Source organism: Phragmites australis, chromosome 18 (assembly GCF_958298935.1).
Source record: "Phragmites australis chromosome 18, lpPhrAust1.1, whole genome shotgun sequence".
Classification (NCBI taxonomy): Eukaryota; Viridiplantae; Streptophyta; class Magnoliopsida; order Poales; family Poaceae; genus Phragmites; species Phragmites australis.
In genome coordinates, this window is record NC_084938.1 from 13,921,807 (window position 1) to 13,942,416 (window position 20,610).

A 20,610-nucleotide genomic window follows, 5' to 3' on the forward strand; every position below is an offset into this window, starting at 1 on the left:
ATGGTTTTTGACTGCTCCTGGTCGAATTTTGCGCATTTTTCCTGAAGGTTGGTGAATAAATTGATGATCCAGCTGAGCACAATGCATTGATGTCGGTCTCCCTCCACATGTTTGGCAATGATATTTGGGAGCCACTAAATGGGAGGTTGTTCCTTGGATGAAAGAAAGATTAATTCTACTGAGCATGACCACCGAAGTTGTATCATCAGTACCTGGAGTTACCAACCCTGGTTGAATTCTTAGGTTCCATCAAATGAACTCAGCTTAGAACCAGGACGATTATGACGTGCTCGAAATTTCTTATCATGACGATGTTTCCAGGATCATAAAAACCCTTGAAGAGAATTTCAAATGGTGTTCTTGTAAATAGATATCACTGAAACTTTCTCCTTAGTCGAGCAGTAAGCTTTTTGGTACACTTTTGTCTGATGATTTCCATGAAATATTGCTGATATTTTGCCTATCTAACATGCTATTATCAATATTTCCTTATCGATGAAATAGAGTTAGCATGAGTAGATGCAATCTTGACCCGTAGGCATGCAGATCACCTTTAAGACTTATTGATCGAATATCCATTGGTATATATATCGTTGAAGATATATATTGTTATAGCTCTCGACTATCTACTCGATGACGGAATCAAGTGAAGAATAAAGCCGTAGCATGAAAGTATGTGATGTAGTCCCCAACTCTCTGCTTGATGTGATAATCGAAGCAGAGAGTAAAGCCGTAGCATCAAAATATACTTGACGTGGCCCCTGTCTCTTCACTCAATGACTGAATTTGAGTATAAAACGGAGCATAAGTATTCACACAATATGACTTCCAGCTTTCTGAATGGTGCGATGACTAGAGACAAAAAGTGAAGCAAAAACATCGAATTGAAATTATATGATATAGCCCTTGGCTCCGTACTTGATGAATGAATCGAACGGAGAGTAGAGCATAAGCATAAAAAATGCGCAATGTAGCCCTGACTTTCTGGTTGATATGATAATCAAGACTGAAAAAGGGTATAAGCATCGACACATTACTCTCGACCACATGCACGAGATCTCTAGCCCCCGAGCACATGACTATGACTATTCCATGGTCATTGAGTGAAGTCGAATTGATCGGTAGGTGAGCATTGAAAACTCACTCCCTCTCGTGCTCATTTTCATCACAACCCTTGATTTGACGTATTATCATGACTATGTACTCCTCTTTACAAAGATTAGACATGTCATAATACCGCAGCGATGCCTCGACTTCCGCCATACGTGCCATGCAACCAAGGCGATCTCGCTATCATGCCCAATGATATCAGATCTTGACTGCTCCATGTGTATAGTATGAACCATTCCCGCCACTATAAATAGAGGGGACGACGCATTCCCGCCAACAATATCGGATGCTTATGGGTTGCAGGGGCAAGCTAGCTTTTTCGAGCTCCTGCAGGAGTCAGCACAGCCTGAGGAGGTGGATTTTCTCAATCGACGAGTGTGGTGGGTGGCGGCCAGAGCGCGGCCTCTGTCGAGGCGGCTGGCTAGAGCGAGGCCCGCGGCGAGGAGCTCAGCCCTCAGCATGGAATATGGCCGGAGCACCTTTTTCAAACATTTCGTACATAAGAAAAATCATTAAATGAATATATCAGAGTCTAACTTGATGTGCGAACTATATAGTGAATCTCGCACCCATACAAATTGTGTAAAAAGAATTCAGAAGCAAGATCGTTGTTCTTCTGGTTTAGCTGAAGGTCCTTAGATGCAATGTGTTCTTCAATAGATGCAATGTGTTCTTCAACAGAAGTGCTTATGCTACGTAGCCATATAACCTAACAAGTTATCACTATCAGTCATATGGAAAAACATACACAAATTACACAAAGTACAAGCTGATGAATAGTGATGTTCAATTAGACAACAGTAATCAGCCACTGCAATTTACTAGGTTACATCCTTTCTAGCACTGTCCAAGAACATGCATGTAGATACACATTTCAGAAGCAAAGCGAACTTTATTCCATCCACCTCGAGCCCTCCATGTTGAATTGACTCATATAATAAGCTTGCATGTTGTTCCTTATTGAGTTGTTTTGATCCAATTTCTATTCACTATATTCATTTTTTTTCAATTCCCAAAAGTTTGTGAAAAATGCAAGTTTGCATATTATATGAGTCAATTCAATCAAAAGTTGCTTATTTTTTGTGAAAAATGCAAGTCTACTAGATCCTACATAGAATGCTTTTAGTAATCATTCTTGCATATTCTACTGAAAATAGGACGTATCTCTAAGAACAAATTGAATGTTAACTTGTAAATTTTTTTGGCTATATAGTTGCTATCTACTTCACTAAATTAGTTCGGATTGTGTAAGGTGAAGTCGTGTACATATTATGTGTAGCAATGATTCAAATCGCCAATGTCTCTATTATGTGTAGCATTGTACATATTATATTTTTACTTATGAGAAATGAAAGCATGCTTGTTCGATATCTTGCATCTTTATATGTCATGAGCTATTATGACATGTCCATGAGCAGGACAATCTGCTCATTAATGGTTGATGACTAACCATAATATAGGCAAATTATGGTTGATGACTAACCATCTGCACGTTTTACTTGGCCTTTTTCTAAGTATGAATCGTTGCATATATTGTGATCATAATTTGATTACATATCTCATTAATTTTGACTCTAAATCAAGTGCATTTTGTGTCTAAAATTTTTATATAGGAATGACATGTACAAAATCCAACCACCGTGCACGGCCCCGTCCCGTCCCCCCTCTGATACAAGGTCCCTCCTCAAATCCAGCTCTAGCCTCGGTACAAGATGAGCCTGTTGTAGCATCTAGGCCCCTAAGAAAAAGGTAAGAGTTTCGGTGATTAATGATAACCATATCATTGTGACTAACATTTCAGCCTTTAAGCAGCATAAAGGATAAAGAAAAACTTAATTGTCAATGATGCCTTTACACTCTTGCTCGTTAAAAGACTTATATGATGATCAAAGGACCGGAACGTGAAGGATAAGGATCTACTAGATCTAAGTGTCACAAGGAGATGAAAGACACTTAGAGTAGTATAGGTTCTTTTTCTACTTAGTCTTTTGACCGTACTATAAAGAGGGGTTAAGAGTTGTAGCTTGACTTAGGAGAGTCTAGACATAGTCGATACACACTTGTGACTTTCCATTACTAGGCTAACCTCAAAAAATCATTGGTTCCGAATCTCGAAGGTAGAACTCAAAATTGTTTTGAAATAGATAAAATCAACGAAATTTCAGTTCACCGGATGATCCTCTGTATCAGAGTAAGTTCGCCGGAGTAAATTCCTAAGAGTTCTGACTTGAAAAATTATTGAAGAGCACGCCGGATAGTCCGGCGTTCGATAGGTGAAATCACCGGATAAATAGAGAGCGATGAAGTCCAAAACTAATTCTACACACCGGATAGTCCGGCGTAGCAAAATATGATCACCGGATGAATTTATACAGAGAGGTTGTAAACTATCATTTGGCCCATTTCAATGCGCCGGATGATCCGCTGTAAGACATGATTAATCACCGGAGGTTTAACGGCTAATGGAACAGTTAACGGCTATTTTGTCAGAAGTATTAGCATCGGATATTCCGTTGTGAAGCATGTTATTCACACTGGACCTTCCGGCGTTAAGAAAAAGTTCTGGGTTGTTAGGCAACGGCTAATTTTCAATCCTTAGCCGATAAATACCCACTCATTTGGACCTCTCTTCTTCTCTTGCGACCCTGTAGCAGCTCATACACTTGGTGTGTCATTTAGAAGCAAGAGATAGAGCACTTGTGTCAATTCTAAGTTCTTAGTTGAGGATTAAGGACTTCCTTGAGTGCTTGAAGAGTAACAAGTGTGCATCTAGCTGTTGTCTAGGCTTGGTCTTTGTCAAGTGAAGCTTGAGGCTTGTTACTCTTGGTGGTTGGCAACACCTAGACGGTTTTGGTGATCGGAGGTTTTCTCGGTGAGCTCTTGGAGGACTTGTGGGAGCCCCGGGAAGAGATGATGTACTTGGTTTGATGCCCGCTAATCCGGAGATGGAGAAGGGGCAATCAAGAGGGAGCACTTGAGTCTTGGTGACTCAAGAGGAAGCTACATCCTTGGTGGATGCTCCAACGAGGACTAGGGGGAAGTGCCAACTTCTCGAAACCTCGGGAAAAAATCGGTGTTCTCTTCTCCAACTATTTACTTTCCCGCATTTTACTTTGAGTATCTTTGCTATTGCGAGTCCTTCTTTAAAATTCTCTCTCTTGGTTATTTTGCTTATTTAGTTGCCGTGTCTTAGTTTAAATCACGTAATCGCATTCTCTCTTATCTAGGCTAAGGTTTTATTTGTTTAAGCGGTAGAAGTTTTAATTAGCGCCCAATTCACCCCCCCTTCTTGGGCCATTCGATCCTTTCACCTGCAAACATGAAGCTGGACCAGACGGGAGGCGGTAGTCCGAGTGCATACCTGAACATGGATCAGTTTGAGTTGGAGACAGCCGCTAAGGTTGCATAGGTAGGGCTGAAGATGATGCTTCGGAGGGTCAGATTGATCCTAATGCTGATGCTCTGGAGGGTGACGAGATGACAGGAGAAGAGAGGAGTGGACGAGGTCCCAGTAGGATGCCCGAGGGACATTTCATCATCACGAAGGTTAATTCAGTCGGGGAGCCCACGAGACCTAAAGTTGTTCCGGGGCTGTTCAAAACAACAATCGGGTGTCTAGTGAGGGACCATGTTGCAATCACATATAGAAGTTAGAGAGGCAGACGAGATGACATGTGGGTGGTTCCCGATAACATCATGGAACAAATGTGGGGCAAGTTGGTGGAAAAGTTTGAATACCCTGAAGGATGCAACATGGTCAAAGCGAAGCGTCGTACCATATCAACAATGGCTATCGCGTTCAAGAATTTCAAGGGTAAGCTATGGAGAAATTATTACTTGGTGGGCTGGACACCAAAATGGGATGATTATCTAATGGTGGAACCATTTTGGAATAATTTCATAGAGTATAGGCGGTCAGAGGAAGCACAACGACTAAGTGAGGTAAACAAGGCCAACTCCTACAAGAACCTGTACCCCTATAGAACTAGCTTGCGTGGGTACGTGAGGAAATATGATGAGTGGGAAGAGATGGAAGAACAAGTAATCCAAAGTGGTGCCACACCTCAGACGACCGATTGGATTGAACGAGCGAAGCACTATCTGTACGTGAGAGGGTGACTTTGTCGGCAGATGGCTGCCTAATCTTCAAAAGCCACAGAGAACAGGAAGTGACGAAAGGAATTGTAGATGCCCACTCCCAATCTTCCCAAGGCTCTTTCAGGCTAGAAAGGAGAACGAGCTCGCTGTGGTGTCAACACCGGGTACATACAAAATATATTAATGCTTCACTTGTCACATGTTTTAGTTTTGGTTTCTTACTATGTTTCCCCATAGTCGCACTGGGCGCATGAGCAGGCCCATAGCACGTACGAGCTTTTTAGGTCGCAGTTCAACCGTCTTCGTCCAGACAACATGGTCTGGACCCCCTATAGCCACCTGTTCATCCAAGTTCATGCACCTTTTAGTCTGTCTCTATTGTGTAGCCGCGACGAGGAGAACTGGCTTACGAAGAAGCCGCTCGTCTTCGACATCTTTCAGTCTTTCCCCCTTGTCAACGTTCGCACGGTTCCAGACCACGTCCATAGGTAACTAAAATCAAATAAATAATCCATAGCATTCGTCTTATTGACAGTCTATTTAACGTGGTTGACTTACAGGTATACACTAAAGGGACAGCTGGGTGGCAACCTCTGGGTAGATCACTTGGCTCTATACGTCTCAGCGTGGTCCCATGCCCTTGAGGATGTTGTCGAGGAACCTCGTCCTTTTGCCGAGCTGAGCTTCGAGGAGTACCTACGGTGGTACGTCCCGCGCACACATACACGGGTCACCTACACCCCAGAGACTGTTCGGCACCACGTCGCATCGATTACGGAGGCCTACCCAGGCCATTGGGACGAGGACACTTCATTAGCAGTATGTGTAATTAATATCTCATTTATTTATCATATAATCCCATAAGAATGACTATAAACTGGAATTCTCATTTCTTGTTTGTTTCAACATGCCGATATCATTTATGATATCCATAGGGACGCGACTGGAACCATGGACTGCCTCAGGCAAGGGGTGCAGCGGGTGTAGCGGGTTTTTGACAAGACCGTGTGGGCCCTGAAGCTTACCTATTGCTGATCCACCGCAGACGTTGCCGGTGCTCCTGCCAGGTCGAGTGGGGTCCACACAGAGTCGTCCAAGATGTCTGATGTGCAACGCCGCCCACCACGACCAGCACCCACACGGCCACCTGGACCACGCCCTACATGCTCGGACACAATAGGTACGCATATTTCATACGCACGACGGTTAGAGATATTCTTTTGTTACTGATGCATTAATTTCAAAACAAATATTAGGTGCACCTACATACATGTCGACGTTGCCACCTAGACTATGCCCAGTGCCGACACCTTCACCACATGTAGGCCTCTCAGGTAATGGGTGACACTAAATTACCGTATTCAATATATTCAATAGTATATCTAATATATTCTGCAGGTTACTACGGTTATGAAGCCGGGCCGTCTTCATCTACACCTCGACCGGTCGCACATCCACCGTTTCGGAGCTCCACCATTCGCATCCTACTACGGCACTCACGCCTGGCCATCTGCTGCTGCACCTGCATATCATACAAGTACAATATTGCATTTTATATAAATACATTCATTTCCACAAATTCATCTATTTGTAGGCCCCTCATGTCAGTACACATGAACGACGACGGAACCTTCGTAGTCGTCATACCCTAATTAGGAGAATAAGCCTGGGCCAGACCCCCCGTTTGACCTCGTGAGGGACTTCTTCGGGGCCACACTGGACTACGACGTCGTCGCGCAGTCCCAGCTACCCAGTGCTCCACTTTGGACACAACACACCCAGGAGGAGGCCTCGACACCTTTGATCCCTACTAGGCCTACTAGGTAGGTTGGTCCACCCGACGCCTTAATCTACTCTAGGGGCCACGTGAGGCTGAACCAGCGGCATTGTCTTTGCTTTTGTAGGCCTACCAGGTAGGTGGAAATGGCCGATGATAGCGGGGGAGACAACAATAGGATTGTACCTTTGCTTTTGTAACTTATAGGTCTGTTTCATGATGCATCTTCGATTAGCGAACTAGTCTTACATATTCGGACGTATCTACTTTCTATGGTCTACTTACCATGTCATAACCGCATTTCTTAATCCAACGTGACCGCACGCTAGTTGCATTTCTTAATCCAATGTGACCACACGCTACTTTCTATCGTCCTCGGCTTCATATGAACCATTCACGACAGAGCTAGAAAAGCATTTCTTACAAAGCTACTTATACACGAAGCGACCACAGACACCTTTGTCAGGAGTCTAGCTTTAGACACGAAGTGATCACACGACTCAGCTTTAACCATAAAATAACAACACATCTGTCCTGACGTAATCTATAGACACAAAGTGACCACACGACTCAACTTTAACCATGAAATGACAACACCTCTGTCCTGACACCGACTGTAGACAAGAAGTGACCACATAGGAAAGCTTTAACCATAAATTAAATGATAACACATGTATCTTGACACATGGAATCTCTGCCCAGCATCAATGCCACAACTTTTCCATTCTTGAGCAGGGAATCCAATGCTCCAGCCCCCGCCAAATCCATGCACTCAGTCCATGCACCAGCCCACAGCCACCATAAATAACCCCACCTTCCATGGTTACACCACTCATTTCTCAGCTCTCTCAACTATAATATCTTCCTTAGCTCCACCAAGCCCACCTATGAAACATTGGGGGATTTTCATACCCCAGGGGTCGAACCACCGATGTGCTTCTGTGGCAACCTTTGTAGGTTTCACGAGGCCAAGACATTTCCTACACCTATGGCCTACGTTTTTTCATGTGTGCCAACTACCAATACGACAAGCCTCAATATGAACCGTATGAGTATCCACCGGTATAGAGAGATGGATCAGTCATGTGGCACTTTCCACATCTTGTTCCCAATTTTACGCACTGTTTTACTGATCTCACATCTTGTTTTATTTGTCCAATTTTCTCCACCTATCTATGACTTCATTGAATGGCTCAATATTGAGCAAAATGAAGACCAAAAGTGGTGGGTCGACATGAGCATGCGGTGGAGGGGGGAAGCGTACACACGCCAGAAGTACGAGCAACAGCAGGAGGAATTACGACTGAAGTGGTAGGAAGATGAGCGCATGAGGAAGGCAGCGCAGCACCATACCGCGGCTCAACCCCGCGAAGCTGAGAGGGCAAGAAAGCAGGAAAGGGCCCGTCACGCTTAGGCGGCTGGCCCCGATACTCTAAGAAAGGGCAAATATCCTAGGTGCACTCAGTAGAGAGCATCTAATGTAACCCGGCATATTTTCACTCCCTAAGGCATGTCAGGATTAGCAGCGGCACGCTATTAGGTTGGTCTTTAGGCGTACCGTACATGCCACCATTTTTATCGTCGTGTCTTCATGGTTATGGTCCCATGTAATATTTGCCACTGTATATCCCATGTAATATTTGTCACCGTATGTAACCTCCGTACCATGTAACATGCTAAGAGTGTTTCACATCTACAATTGGTCACAAAATTAGATTTTGTATCCTTCCAACAATAGGTCACTAAAAAATTACTGATACAATTTACATCAAATATATAAACAAATATCGACAAATTTACAACTACCCATAATTTCCAAAATATCACTACTCCGTGATGCCGTTTTGGCCACTTTTTGACCGTTTCGATCCAAAATTTCCAAAATATCAATTTCCAACATTTTTCACCGACTGAATATGCACTATTTTTTAAATTGAGCTATACAAACGTTAAATTTAACAAACAAATTTCACCAAGACTACTCGCCTTATCAGTGGGCGGGCAGGGCTACCCGCCCTCTCATAGGCGGTTAGTCTCTACCTGCCCTCGGAGAGGGCGGTTAGGGTGGCGAGCGCCGGGGTGGGCCCCACCCGCCCTCTGAGAGGGCAGAAGGGGTGACAGTGGCACCGTGGCATCCTTACCACCTCTAAAAGGGCTGCAACCCTTTCAAAGGGCGGTATGCGTCTATTTCTATAAATCTTGCCATAAAAAATCTATTTCTGCAAATCTTGACACATAATTTGAGATAATAGGTTATCTTTTTAATTGTGTTATAGTAACTTCACAACTTTTAATTTATACATGAAAAAAATAAATATTATAAGGTGCATAATACTTATACAATTGTTTGAGAGTAGTTTTATAATTCTAAATTTTAGCTTATGAAACAGTTATTTCATAAAACAACGATATCTTTCTCTCACCTTTCTTTATTTACGTTACCTAAAATACTACGTAATATTATATGAGATGATATGTAAGAAAACTGACGTGTACCACTACTGTTACTCTTACCTGCCTAGGTCGCTCTGTCTCCGGTACTAGTCAATTAACCGAGTCCGTTTCTCTAAAAAAAAAAGGTGTCGGTGAGGCGCCCAATCGCCAACGCTTTCAGATGTATCGCAACGCCAACGCTTTCAGATGTATCGCAACGCCACGAAATCCCCTCCAAGTCTGTTAAACCATACTTGATCGCCGCCGCGCCACACCAAGATGGCCGCCGCCTCTCCTTCGCCCCCGCCAAGGAGGCTGCGAGCACCGCCCTCCTCTCGCGACGGTAGTGTCCGCTGTGGCTCCAGTCCGCCGCCCTCAACCTGGACACCTGGTCCTACGATCGCGCATACGGCGCGCGAGACGGCAAACCTCGTTGCCGTTCGGCAGCTACGGCGCCAACGTCTTGGTCATCGACGGCGACAGGGTCCACGAGAAGCGCAGGACCTTCGCTCGCGGCGCCGAGCCGCCGACAGCGCGCTCCACTCCTTGTCCGCGGCGCCGATCGCGAGGCTCACCCTGTCCGCGGCTGGACTGACCTACGGCCGCTGCGGGGAGTTCGTCCGCGATGTCCTGCCCAGGCTTCTCGCCCACCCGGCGACCTCGCGCGTGGAGGAGCTCCGCGTCGCGTGCAATGCCAACCCTGACACCTACAGCGTCCACGTCAAGGACGAGGCCAAGCGCGGCGAGATGTACACGCTGTGGCCCGGCTCCCTGCCGTGCGCCGTGACGCTACGCGTGCTGGACCTGACGGACTGCACCCTCCAGTCCCCGCCGCTGCCCAGCGCTTGTATCCCGCCCTCGCCGCCGCCCCGTGCCGGCTTTCCGTGCCTGCCGGGCTCCACGCTCCAGCCGCCACCGCTGGCCCGCGCCGGCTTTCTGTGCCTGCCGTGGTCCACACTCCAGCCGCCGCCCCATGCCGGCTTTCCGTGCCTGCCGTACTCCACGCTGCAGCCGCCGCCGCAGCCTCGCGCCTGCTTTCCGTGCCTTCCAGAATCCACACTCTAGTCGCCACTGCTGCCCTGCGCCGGCTTCCCGTCCCTGACGGCCCTGCGGCTCCATTTCTGCAAGCTGACTCTTGACGGTCTCCTGGCCATGATCCGCGGCGCGCCGAGCCTGGCCAGCCTGAGGCTCGAGAAGGTCCTCTTCCATGGATTGTGTGGCTATTGCTCAAAGAACAGCCTTCGCCTCCACTGCCCGGCCGCCACCGACCTCTCCCTCCTCTTCGACGCCTGCTGTGACTTCACCATCGTGGAGCTCGACGTGCCGCAGCTGCGCTCCTTCCGCTATGCCGGGCAGCTTGATGAGGATTCATTGTTCTCACTGCATTCTCCCACGCCTCCACCTGGCAGGCTGGCACGAGTTGATCTGGACCTGAGCATAATTGTGAACGGAACTTCAAATTACCCGTTTCACCGATGGGATGATCACTCCAACGACGTCAAACATGGGACGGATCTGGCGCTTCCTTCGCAGCATCTGCCACTGCAGGTCTTTGAAGCTCAAGCCCAGCTTAATTGAGAGCATCTTCATCAACGCGAACGAAGTAGCTGAGGTCCTGCCCACGTTCCCCAACCTCGAGCGGCTAGAGGTAGAAGGGTCCTACGAAGATGGCGACCGCAAGGCCGTGGCAACAGCTCTGTCCTACCTGCTCCATTGTTGCCCAGTGGCTCGTGAACTCAAGCTTAAGTTGAGTGTTCGTCACACTCCATTTAACTTTAGAAGAAGGCATCGGGAGGCACGGCTTAGGATGGAACAGAAAGCTCGTCTGGAACCGATCTATAGATAAATTCAAGATGTTTTCATCTTCGAAGTGCCCCTTGGATGACGATGATGATTACAGTGGCAGGCTTTTCCAGATCTCCCAGGCTGGACCGAGTTTTCGTTCGATTGCGTACGAAATAGTCTAAGTAAATTGTTCGTGCAATTCAGGATGGAGGAGGGACGCTGTTTGGAGGTCCAACTGCTCAAATTCTTTGTACAAAACGCGTTGGTTCTTGAGGAAGTGCATGTTGGCTATGGAGATCAAGACTTGCGCAAGCACATCAATTACAAGGTCTCGGAGTGGAGAGCGAACTCATTGAAAAGGAGGAACCAGTTCAAGAAAGCGGAATTCAAGGTCTACGATGAGAGGGAGAAAGAAGTTGCATCCTATGGTCGCAGAGAACTTTTAGACCTCTTCAAGTGAAAAGGCAGAAAACTAGGCATTAGGCCTGGTAAAACCGTGAAGGTCAGACACCGCGAAAATAATATTGTTTGTCCGAGATGGGTTTCATTGTCTACTTTATTTTGTAAAACAATGGTGGCAGAGGGGACTCATAAATATGGTTCACAGTTGGTACGGGAATTTACTTGATTTTTTCGCTTGTGATTTTCACATCATGTTTTGAAGATTGATCTTTAACCCAGGTAAATATAAATTGCACCACAACCTTATTGCAAGCACAACGATGCAGCTTCCCTGGAGGGAAAAGGCCACGCGCTCCAAAGAGACGTCATGAATTGAACCCAAGGCAAGGTCAATTATGCAGAACTCCAATCAATTGGCGCTAGTGGAGGTATTCTCAACGCTTGCAACAGAAATTTCTTTTCTCTGACTGAACCGCAGCTCTCACAACACACGGTTTTAGCGACGATCACCATATTAGCTGATAAAAAATCATAGTCTTTGACATTAGTCTCAGCCCGCAAGGGGATAATGAAAAAATTGCCGCCATTCAGGAAGTCAGGCAGCTAAAGCCAATGATGAAGCAAGAATGGCTACTAGTCGAGGATTTCAACCTCATCTCCAGTCTAGCTGATAAAAACAACTCTCGACTTAACCTCCCAATGATGCGGCATTTCAAAAGAGTGATCGACGACCTGGCACAAAAGGATCTTAAATTACATGGTTAATGTTTCACCTGGAGCAATGAGGAGAATGAACCCACCCTAACAAGAATAGATCACCTCCTAGCGACATTTGAATCGTATCTACTCTTCCTGACATCATATCTAGAGGCTTTATCTTTAGGAGAGTCTGATCACACACCACTTTTTCTAACATGTGAAGCAATGCAGACGACCAACACTTCATTCCGTTTCGAATCATTTTGGGCCTCCATGTCAGGATTCATGGACACGTTAAAATGACATGGTCGCAACTGGTCCTGGTCTCAGATGCAATTATTGCTTCCACATCAAGCTAAACAGAATGGTGAAAGCTATAAAAATTTGGAAAAAGGAAAATATAGGAGACATCAAGCTCCGCATGGTAATAGCTCGCAAGGTGATTTTCATGCTTGACGCGGCATAAGAATTCAGAGTTCTGTCTCGAAATGAGCTGGACCGCAAAAAAAATCTAAGACACAGACTACAGGCACTAACGGTGCTGAAGCGAATGAGAGCCAGACATCACTCAAGATGCGTCCATATAAAAAAGACAGACACGAACAAAAAGTTTTTTCACATCAAAGCCAATGGTAGTAGGCAGAAAAAAATCATTTAGACATTGCAAACAGAAGAGGGATTGGTCTGTTGACACCATGACAAAGGAAGCAGTATTGCACAAATATTATGTTGAACAGCTTGGCACAAGTGTCCCACGCCAGCTATTATCAACTGGGATGCTCTAGAATACCAACAAAGAGACCTTTTAAGCCTTGAAGCACATTTCAATGAGAAAGAATTGCCGGACACAATCAACTCCTTGCACCCAGAAAAAGCACCTGGCTTCGATGGATACATTGATTTGTTCTATAGAAAATGCTGGGATATAGTCAAGGAAGATCTAATGGAAGCAATCTAGGCTTTCTATAGGATTAGATCGGATAAGCTACATTTGGTAAACACTGACAATATAGTTCTCCTTCCCAAAAAACTTGAGGTCGTGGTAGTTAATGGCTATCGTCCAACAAGCATTATGAGCAGCCTTGCAAAGATCATCACCAAAATCCTTGCAAATCGGCTTGCACTGCACCTAGATGACCTTGTTCAAAGAGGGTAGAGTGCTTTCATAAAGAAATGGTCAATCCACGACAATTTCCTTTACATGCAAAATATGATCAAAGATCTTCACAAGAACAAGTAGCCGACACTGTTTATCAAACTTGACATTTCTAAAGCCTTCGACTCGATAAGCTGACCATACTTGCTTGAAAAGCTCCAACATCTCGGTTTTGGACAAAAATGGAGAGACTGGATTTCTTTCTTGTTGGCCACCTCCTCCTCTCAGGTCCTGCTGAATGGAACTCCGAGGAAACCTTTTAGGCTGCACGGGGGCTAAAGCAGAGCGATCCGCTGTGGCCAATGCTTTTCATCCTAGCCATTGACCCACTTTAGAAAATCATCTCGCGAGCCGCACAATAAAGCATCTTAAGGCCTCTATTGACAAGATCAGCGAAATTCTAGTGCTCTTTGTATGCAGACGACGTGGCTATTTTTGGAAACCACGACACAGAAGAATTGCAAACACTACAACAAATCCTACATGCTTCGGATAGTGCTCAGACTTGGTAACTAATCTATCTAAAAGTGAAGTCTATCCAATTAGGTGTCAAGAATTGCCTATGCAGTTGATCCTACAAGGCTTCCTAGGGAAAATAGGGGATTTTTCATGCAAATATTTAGGCATGCCTCTTCATACAAGAAGATTAAGAAAGGTTGATGTGCAACCACTCATAGATAAGTTAGCAACAAGCTTCCGGGCTGGCAAGGAAGGCTATTCTCTCTAGTAGGTCAGTTCACGACACTCTTGTTAAGTCCATTCTTTCATCAGTACCAATATATCACCTAACCATAATGTCATTATAGAAATTGCTTCAGAAGAGAATTGATCGAATAAGATGGAGTTTCCTATGGAGAGGGGAAGTCCCCGAAAATGTGAAGGGGGAAATGTCTTGTTAATTGGCCGACAGTCACCAAACCAAAAGCACTAGATGGTTTGGGTACCTTAGAGTTGGAAAAATTTGCAAGGGCATTGAGGCTTTGATGGCAATGGTTTGAATGGCAAGAACAAGACTGACCATGGAAAGGTATGCCGGTGCCATACGATGACAAAGACGCAATACTCTTCAATGCATCGACCAAGGTGTCTATTGGGAATGGAGAAAAAGCCACATTTTGGCACTCAAGTTGGTTGAATGGGAATGTTCCACGCAACATTGCATCCCTCATCTTTGACAAATCATTAAGGAAAAATTTCAAAGTCAAATATGGCCTTACCCATCTAAGGTGGCTACGATATGTAGGAATGATTGAAATAGAAGAAGGGATACAATAGCTAACTGACTTATGATAGCTTGTGAGAGACATCAACCTGCAGGCTGACCTACATGACACAATTTCATAGAAGTGGACTGCAAATGGCCAATATACCACACATATGAAATTCAGTTCATTGGATCCATTAAGAGATATAACATGTGGAAGATATGGCGGGTCAAAACTAAACCAAAATGCAAAAAAATTTCTTGGATCCTCATGCAAAATAAAATCCTAACCGCAAACAATTTAGCGAAATGTAACTGGTCGTGAAACCAAATTTGTCTGCTATGTGACCAAGACAGTGACACCGCCATACACCTGTGCAAAGATTGCGTGTACACAAAAGAAGTTTGGATGCACATTTCGCATTGGTTGTACCTACATAACTTGCCGCATTTCACTCAGTATTAAACTCTAGCCAGTTGGTGGAGAGCGGCATCCAAAAAGATCGACAAACAACTTCGGCGCGAATTCAATGGTATTGTGATTACCTTTTGGTGGAATATTTGGAAAGAAAGGAATCGAAGGACGTTCCAAAACAAAAGAGAAGATGCACTCCGGGTTGCACAAATAACTAAAGATCATATAGAGGAATTCTAGGAAGCGATATCCTCCGTCTCCTGAGTTGTGTTTTTACGTCCTTGGTGTCAGTTCGGGTTGTAATCTAGTGGTTGTTGTTTTGGCCTACCAAGTATATTTCCGGTCATAGCATTGTCCAATCTACCTTCATAAGTCTGTAGTTTCACTTTGTACTCTTTGTACTCCTTGTCTATTAAAATCGGCAGATCTCTTGCCGTCTGTTTAAAAAAAAAAATTCCGATTACCGTGTCAAAATTTCAAGAAAAAAATGAAACCTTGGCCTGAGCTTCAGTGCAGCTCCTATAAGCAAGATCATCAGAGTGGACCATGATTTAGATAACAATTTGATATGACTAGTCAATAAGATTGAATCTACATCACACTTCCCCTGTCACAGAACTGACTAATCCAACCCGTTCACTAGGCTATGTGCAGTAGTGCATACGGCCTTCTTCAATATAAACCAATTCACAGGACTCACCCGAATCGGAAGCGCAACGCATCTACGTTGCAGCACCAGCCGTCTCCTCTTCTAGTTCCTAACATCTCTCTCTTCCTCGTAGATAGTTAATACTCTCCACTACGGGGATTCATCGTTCTAGCTGAAATCGCTCATGCCCGACCTGATTGAGTCGACATGTAGATGGAGTTGGAACTGGACTGGAGAATTTTTGCGGTCGCAGTCCCCAGTGACCTGTCTCACCGAAGAGATGTTGGCTGCATGATCCATCATCCAGATCACCCTTATCATAAGAGCATCTGGCGCTTTCTTTGCAGCATCCATCTGTCACTGCAGGGCTCTGAAGCTCAAGTCCAACGTAATTCGAAGTGTCTCTAGAGGCTAATTTGTTGCCCTTTTCTGCGCCACCCATAGCTTGGGGTGATGCCCAAGCCGCAACAGTAACTCTGTCCTATCTTCTTTATTGCTGCCCGGTGATCCATGAAATCAAGCTCAAGTTCAGCACTTCCTATACTCCTTTCAGTTTTAGAAGCTATCAAGAGTCGCGACTTCGTTGTCGAACTGATTTAATTCCGTGTGGTGAATGCAATGCTTTTCGAATGACGATGGAGAGTATTATTTGAGGCAGCACATCAGTTACAAGGTTGCAGAGTGGAGAACAAAATCATTTAGAAGGAGGGACCTGCATGAATGGTCTATCAAAATCAGATCTAGTAGTTTACTCAGGTGCAGCCTGCTTTTGCAGTTTTATTATTTTGTTGCGTGGGCAAATTGATATATGAAAATCATGGCACGTAATCGAGTCCGATTGTGGCACGTAACAGAGTTCAATCGTGGCACATCTCTACCACGCAATTCTCACTACTAAAAAAACCCTATCACTGTCGGCCCGAAGGGCCGATAGTGAAGGGGTTATCGCTACTAACTGATGGCTTCAACTGATAGTGATGTCCTGAGCATTACTACCCAGGGCATCACTGCCTGCTGAAGACTTTAGCCAGCAGCGTTTTGCCTCTCCTCTCTCCTCTCTCGGCTCTCTCTCTCCTCTCTATCCTCCTTCTTTGTGTCCTCTCTCCATCTCTCTCTCTCTCCCTCTCTCCTATCTGTCCTCCCCCTCTCTCTCCTCTCTCCGTCTCTCTCCCTCTCAATACATGCATACAATAAGACACATATTAAATATAATAAAGACTCTTTCATTAATAAATAGTAATTCATGCCTTTTATTAATACATAGTAATTAATGTGATTCATTAATATGGTGTCAGTTGGCTATATGTACGCTATCAAACCCCCTGATAGACTTCCTCCTCATCGCATACTCTATACTAGAAGGTATGATATCATCTGAAGGTCTCTCACGCATCGATGGTAGAATCAGTTCATGAAACTCACCATTTGAGTTGATAACATGTTCGATGAAAAACCCGGTGATTTGTCCTTGAATGACATGTATTTTCCTCAGGGAGTAACACACTTGTGTGTTGTTTGAAGCGCTGTGTTTGATGAATTGAAAGAATTAGTCCTTGAACACGTATAGAAATTAAAAAGAAGGAATCGATATGTAATTTCATACCTCAACATCAATGAACCTAACAATGTTCCCATCTCCATTGAATGCGTGCATGAAATTAAGAACATAAAACCCGCAGGAATTGTTGCCATATGGCTACCTCATACACTTCAAAAGGAAATGATTGGTCAGTGGAATGAATTGAACATTACTATTTAGTAGGAAATGCAAGATATGAATATTCCCTGATGTTGGGGAAAAATATATTAGTCTGAGGATAATGGTTGGCGATCGCTATCAAAGGTCCCTCCAGAGCCTTCGATCTCTGAACTCGGCAGGAGGCCCTATCCCCGGAGGTTGCGAATCCCTTTGGGCCACCTCTCCGACTCATGCGTAGCCTTTCCAAGATGCGAGGCTACGACAAGTACCCCTAGAGCCTTTGGCCTCCGAACTCAACAGGAGGCCTTATCCCCAGAGGCTGTAGAACCCTTCCTGCCACCCCTCCGGTGCCCATATGGCCTTCCGAAGCCTAAAGGCGCAACCGGCCTCCGGAGATAATATTAGGGAAGAAAGGACACCCCCTCTGTAGCTGACCTGACACGAGGTGATAGGCGATAAATGCCGGTGCAAGTGGTGCTTATCCTGACACCCCAACACGATGCAAGCTGTCCTGACATTGCCAGCAGAGCTGCACCGAGCCTTAATTGGCAACCGGCTCACCCCTCAAGGGGCAATCACCAAAATAGTTACCAAGGTAGATATTTATCTTCTATGTGGTAAAAGGTAGTTATCCAGGATAAGGCCCAGTAATTTGGCCAGGTCCCAGATATTTGTTTATCGTGATAACTTGTACACTAAGCTATGTACTGCCTTATAACTAGAGGGTCGTGGTCACCTGGAAGAAGAGGTAAAAAAAAAGCACGCTCAACACACCACAGAGGAGCAAAATCACAAGTCTTCCTGTGATACCCCCCTAGTTTAGTCCATATTTTTACTATCAATACATTTATGGTGTTCCTTCCTCTGAAACTTCATCTCCAAGCTTGAGTCTCCTCCTTAGAAGAAACTCTCGCTGTACTTGCTGGGGCAAGACGATCTCTTGCTCCAATAGCGCGCCGTGCATGGGGTTTCAACAAAAATGGTAAATGAAGGTTTCGGAAGTCTCTGCGTTTTTGCCTGGTGATGGCGCACTGTTGGAGCAAGATATCATCTTGACAAACAGAGCTTTTGTTGAGGATCGCCTCTCTCGTCTGGCCTTCGGCTTCACCTCCGACACGCTGTCACCAGGCTCCGGGCAAATTACCTCCGGAGCCAGGTAGTGGATAAGGGTCGAGGGGGTCGAGAACCACATCTCCCGTCTGGCCTTCGACTTCACCTCTGACATTCCGTCGCCAGGCTCCGAGTGGATTACCTCCGGAGTTGGGCAGCGGCTAAGGACCCGAAGGGTCGAGGACCACCTCCGCACCTTGTCACCAAAGGTTCCAAATGGACTTCACTGGGTCAGAAATCTAGAACAAATTTGGAAGAAGGCCATACCGGCGCCGAGCCAGAGGAGTATGCAATAACCAGAAATGACAAGGTCGCCACCACTTCACCCGACCCTCCTTAGTTACCCTACGTATCCACCACCGCCATATTCCCGAGGTGACCTCTCCCCCAGAAGGAATGAAACCAGCGATGATCTATGTGAAGGCTCGGTACATCAGTCATTCAAAAAACTTGCCATCGCCTACGAAGGGGACGAAGAAGCACGGCTCGAAGGCACACAGACATGTGGTCCCCTGCTCAAAGGATCTCCTTACACTTCGGCCCAAAAAGAAATACAATCGCCCCCAAAGGTCCAAATTATATTATTAAACAAATCGTGCATCCGGAGGACGCGTACAAAGAAGCAAATTGTACAAAGGCCGCTGCAGAGGAGACAAACCCCGAGAGAGCAAACCGGGGGGGGGGGGGGGGAGAAAGAGTACATGGTGGCAAAAGACAACTGTGACCCACGATAGGGCCATAGTCGAACGGCAAAATAGGGATGTCCACGAAGCACCCCCGAAGGCTACCTTCGCCTCCTACGGATCCTGGTAGGGGCCACGCATGGAGCGGCGTATACAACTCATCCGCGGCCTGCCACCATGGAAGCTGATGCAGTAGCCTACCCCGAGCTATCAGAACACGAGGAAGAAACCAAAGGGGCCACCGTTAGGTCCTCCTCCCGCTTCTTCCTAGCCCTCACCATCGAAGTCGCGCTCCTCCTCGTCACTCTCCATCCGTAGGAGATCCCAATCGATCTTCGCATCATCGTTGGAAATATTGATGATCTCGATAGGCATGATCTCCTGAACTGGGCGTTGGGTAGGGGCAACAGGCAGCTATCCACCCCGCAGGGATGGAAGCTGGACGGCCATCGGCGCCACCACCGGTGGCCGAAACAGCCTAGCCCCAGTAGAAGCTGTCTAGATCATCGATGTTTTCGAAGAGGATGGGGAGGAAGATGATGCTATATTCAAATTCAAGTTAAGTGCTCGCTCGTGGGATGGTGATAGATCCAGCCAGATGACCCCCACTTTATACCCGAGCCGAGCGGCCACATACGCCCAGGAAAGGAAGCAGAACCAACGCGGCATCGCTCAGTGGCATCCCTCATTAATCTCTAGGAGCCTGTGGCCGTATCCCAGTCGTTCCACTGACACATGGCAACATCCCATAGCAATGCCTCATTTTCTTACACGAACGTCCCGTCACATTAATGACCTAGACTCCTTTCAGTGCCTGCCAGGGGCGTGGGTGCAAGACCCTAGACAAACCCACACATTATTCAGTCAGAAACGTGCCAGTGACACATCCCATCCTACCATCCTCAAATTGGCAAACGTGGGGATTCACCGATCCCACACGTAATCCCCCACTCTGACAAACTCAAATGGCGAGAAGACCCATCACCAAAAAAGTCCAAATAATCTAAATCGACCTCGGCACGGACCTCCGAGTACATCACCTCCACTGACGCCCCTCTGGCCTCGAGTCCTGATACCGCATACTCCAACTCCAACAGGCTCTGGAACGTACCTCCTCTTCTGATACGTCTTCGGTCTTCAACTCCGACTTCAACGCTGGCTGCACCTCCGACCTCAGCATAACCCCAGGGTGTGCCGCCATCACCAATGCACCGTCAGCATTGAGCTTCACCATCAATGCCCACAGTTCCCGCCGAAAAACTCCTCAAGGACAGGGAATGGCCTTCGGACATTCTTGTTACAAACCCGGGCTGGAGTTGGTTTTCCTCGACATCCTCTCACCCCTCCAAACGTCGAGGCCAAAGAACGACAGGGTACTGTTGAGGGAAAA

General features: G+C 46.0%; 1 pseudogene; it reads left to right on the top strand.

Moving 5' to 3' along the window:
* Window positions 1–4,782: 4,782 nt before the first annotated feature.
* LOC133898552 (uncharacterized) lies at window positions 4,783–11,781 on the top strand (annotated as a pseudogene).
* Window positions 11,782–20,610: the final 8,829 nt, after the last annotated feature.